A 5,002-nucleotide genomic window follows, 5' to 3' on the forward strand; every position below is an offset into this window, starting at 1 on the left:
TCATTATCTTGTTACAAAAGTGATATCCTTGGTCACTTACCAAGGCCTTAGGAACTCCATGCCTACAAAAAATATTAAATTTGAGAAACTTCAAAATAATCTTAGCAACACAAGTTCTAGTAGGAATGGCTTCAATCCACTTTAAAACATAATCAACACCAAGCAATATGTACTCAAAATCAAAGGATGGTAGAAAGGGACCCATGAAGTCAATGCCCCAAACATCAAAAATCTCACAAAATAAAAATGGGTTGTTCAGGCATTTCATGTCTCTTACCCTAACTACCAACCTTTTGACATTTCAAGCATGCTTTACAAAATTTATAAGAGGCTTTAAACAAGCTAGGCCAATACAATCAACAATCTAAAACCTTCCTAGCTGTCTTATTTGAGCTAAAATGACTACTACATGCATGAGAGTGACAAAAACCAAGAATAGAAGGCGCATCAACATCATCAACATACCTCCTAATCACTTTATCACTACAAATCTTCCACATCAAAGTTGGCTCCTAAATGTGAAACCTAAACTCTCTTTTCAATTTTTCAATGACAAAACGTGAAGCACAAGGAGGCAAGACTCCATACTCAATATAGTTAGCAAAAGAGGCACACCATGGAGGCTTAGACGAAATGGCACACAATGCCTCATCAAGAAATGAATTACAAGGAATAGTAAGGTTAGAGTTTACCATAGTAGCTTCCAAATGAGGTAGCCTAGACAAAAGATCCGCTACTTGATTAGTAGAACCACTCCCATCCCTTATCTCCATATCAAATTCTTGCATCAAGATCACCCATCGAATCAAGCGAGGCTTAGAATCTGTCTTCTAAAACAAGTACCTCACAACAGCATGGTTAGTATACACAACAACTTTAGAGTTAAGAAGATATGATTTAAACTTATCAAGTGCAAAAACAATAGCAAAAAATTCTTTCTCAGTCATAGTGTAATTAACCTGAGCTGAATCTAGGGTCCTAGATGCATAAGCAATCACATATGACAACTTGCCCTCTCTTTGACTAAGCATAGCTCCTACAGCAAAATTAGAAGCATCACATGACAACTTAAAAAGCAAAGACTAATTTAGGGCTTTAAGAATGGGAGGGAAAATGAGCATTCTTTTCAAAGTATCAAAACTCTTTTTATAACATAATCAAAAACAAAATCAATATCTTTTTATAAGAGTTTTGACATAGGCAAAGCAATTTCGCTAAACCCCTTAATAAATCTCCTATAAAAGCCCGCATGTCCTAAAAATGATCTTAAATCTTTCAAACAAATAGGATATGGCAAAATGAAGCAATCACATCTACTTTGGCCTTATCCACCTCTATGCCCTTGGAAGAAATCAAATGGCCTAAAATAATGCCTTTATCTATCATGAAATGGCATTTCTCAAAGTTAAGCACAAGCTTCTTTTCAATGCACCTACCAAGCACTTTATCTAAAGAATGCAAGCATGAATCAAAAGACTCACCATGCACAGTAAAATCATCCATAGAAACTTCCATGCAATTTTCAATAAAATCAAAAAATATGGACATCATGCATCTTTAAAAAGTACTAAGTTTATTGCAAAAACCAAAAGGCATCCTCCTATAGGCAAATGTACCAAAGGGACATGTAAAGGTGGTCTTATCTTAGTCATTAGGAGCTATGGGAATCTGGAAATACCCATTGAACCTATCTAGGAAGTAATAATGGGACTTGGAAGCCAATCTTTTAAGAATTTGATTAATAAAAGGCAAAGGAAAATGGTCCTTCATAGTCATATTATTGAGCTTCCTATAGTCTATGTACAATCTCCAAGCATTTTGAACCTAGTTGGGACAAGCAAAGTCTAACTAATAGCATGCATATTCTTTCTCAACACATCAAGCAATGCATTTTCTTCCTCAAGAGATCAAGAGTTAGAAATTATTACCGAAAGCTTCTCATTCTCAAGAGATATGCATACTTGAGATTAGATGGTAAAGGCTTCAACTCCAAGATAGGTGGCTCTATACAAGAGGGAATGAGCTTTTTCAAGTCTAATTTGGTGGAATATTGCATAGCACCCTCTTGTCTTTTAGGCTTCTCACTTATTTTTGATTGCTTCTCTTCTTTTTCAAGCTTAATTTCATTGATTGCTTCTTCTTTCTTCACACCCTCCCCCTTTTCTTGTAACTTGTCTCAAGTGCTTGGACATGAGCCATGGCCTCAACATGTGTAAGTGCAGAATTTTCCTCTAATAGCTTGGGATCGAAGAACATCAAACTTGAGTGGAGAAAAACTCACAGATTCAGCCTCAATGGCTTTAGTACCTACAACAAAAGAAGATATACCCTTCTCAAGCATTTCGAGATCAAGCATAGGAGATATTTCAAACAAATCATGAGAAGAAGTAGTTATATCATTCAAGCATGCATCAATCTCTAAACAAATAAGACAATCACATCTGTCAATACATACAGTAGTGACAAATCATCATCAACATGTGAGAAAGAATCAAGCATGTAAGACTCACAAGCATCATAAAGAAATAACTCAATTGAACTCACACCCAATAAAAAATAATCCTTAAAAGGATGTTTCATTACTTCATATATATTAAAAATAATATGATCCTCTCCACATTTCAAAATCAAACTACCCTTTTCTATGTCAATCAACGTATGAGCAGTCCTCATAAATGGCCTTCCTAAAATCAAAATATCATCCCCACTCCCTTCTTTTAACATATCAAGCATATAGAAATTTACAGGAAATAATAAACTTTTAACACAAACTAACAAGTCTTCTACTACTCCATGTGGTCTTCTAGCACTTCTATCCACTAATTGGGGTATCATAGGTGTCTTTTACATGCAATCAAGACTCAAGGCATGATAAATTGAAAGAGGCATAACATTAATGGTTGCACCTAAATCTATCAATGCATGAGAACAATTTATGTTGCCAATCTTGCATGGAATTGTGAAGGAACCAATGTCCTTACATTTTATAGGGAGTTAAGGCTTCATGATAGCACTCACAAATGAGGGTAATTGTACCCTTGCATTAGGCCTAAATTTTCTTTTATTTGTACAACAATCTTTCAAAAATTTGGCATACTTAGGAAAGTTCTTAACTACATCCATTAAGGGTATATTAACATGAATCTTATAAAAGAAATCATTTACCCCTTGATCAAATTGTCCTTTCACTTGCTTAAGGACTATTTGTGCTTGTGGGAAAGGAAGCTTCTTCACAATCTCTTAACTTTGCTTTCCTTCTTCCTTCCTTAAACTCTCCTTTCTTGTTTCACTTTGCTCGGCCTCTCCCTCTTTTTCCTTGTTAAACAACTCAGCCATAGTCCTATTTTCCACCTTAGATGGTAGTTGCTCACATATGATCTCCTCAATGTTCTCTTCCTCATCATCCCTACAAAAAGATGCATCATTAAGAGTAAAAATAGAACTAGAAACATTAACATCAATTGAAGAGTTTAAAGAGGGATTCTGGGCCTTCCCTTATCTTTTGTCTTCTTGCATTCTTTCTCCTAACTCCTTGCCACTCCTTAATGTGATAGCATTAAGATTAGCTTTAGGATTAGCAACGGTGTTGGATGGTAATGTAGAGGCTTGAGCATTAGCTGTACGAAATTGGTTAACAAGCATATTCATTTGAGAAGTAAGGGCATCAATTTTAGAGTTTATGTTCTCACATTTGTTACCTATACTCTCTACCTTCTTCCCTAACCCATCATACATACTTTAAAACAAGGAATTCATTTCAATTGATTGCTTATGTAACACATTCACATCATTAGAAGAGTTAGAGTTAGAAGAACTCTTAATTGGAATAAACCTTCTATCACTATAAGAATTAGAAGAAGGTGCAAGAGAATTACCATTTGGATTGTAGCTTTGAGAAGAGCTACCTTGAGACGAATGAGGTGAAGGGTCACGGCTAAAGATGTTTTGATAAGATCCTCTTTGTCGATTGTCTTGTAAAGCCACATTTAGGTTTAAATAGGAGAAATTGAGATGTTCTCTCCATGAAGGGTTGTAAGTATTAGAATAAGCTCCTTGTCCTTGCCTCCCACCATAGGATTGTTTCCTATTGTAGATAGCATTCACTTGCTCAAACTTAATAAGACAATTGCTTTCTACATGTATAAGTGAGTTAAAAAAAGTACAAGAATAAGGGACAAGTTCTTGATAAGTACTTATATTGCTCACTTGAGATATTTGTGGAGCCAACATTCTCCTAATCCTAGCAGCTAGAAAGTCCATATGTGAATCATTAAGAATTGAGGAACCTACTATATTCACATTTCTCTTCTCCCTTATAAATTATTGAGCACCAATTGAGGCCATCTTGTTAAATTAGTTCCCAAGCCTTTAAAGAAGTGAGGTCAATCAAGCATCCACCACTAGTGACATCAATGTTAACTTTGTCTCTTGGAATCAAGCCCTCACATAAATATTGAACTAAATTCTCACTAGAAATTTGATGATGTGGGCATTTAGCTAAAAGACCTTGGAATCTAGTCTAATACTCATGGAGACTATCATCCTCTCCTTATTGGACCCTATAGATTTGCTTCCTCAAATTGGTGACATTGGAATTTGGAAAGAATTTATCTAAAAAGAATCTTCTTAGCTCGGCCCATCACTTTCACATAAGAAGGGTGGTTGAAATACTACTCCTTTGCTAAACCTTCAAGAGAAAATACAAAAGCCTTAGCTTGAACATTATCAACATTTTCATGCATAGACTTCATAGTATCACAAACCAATAGGAGAGTATGCAAAAACCTATGGCAATCCTACTTCGGTAACCTATGAAATTTAGGTAATACATTAATCAAAGAGGGTTTAATTTCAAATTGAATATTAGTTGGAGAAACATACAAACCATAAGGATTATCATGCCTCTTAGGTTGAGTTAATTGCCTAATGCTCCTCTCCTCTCTAGGATTATGCAAGCCTTCAAATTCATTATTAACATGGCCATCATCATGCAAATTCTCAT

The sequence above is a fragment of the Prosopis cineraria genome, unplaced genomic scaffold (assembly GCF_029017545.1).
Source record: "Prosopis cineraria cultivar Desert tree isolate PC_DT_omini unplaced genomic scaffold, ASM2901754v1 PC10, whole genome shotgun sequence".
In the NCBI taxonomy this organism is placed as follows: Eukaryota; Viridiplantae; Streptophyta; class Magnoliopsida; order Fabales; family Fabaceae; genus Prosopis; species Prosopis cineraria.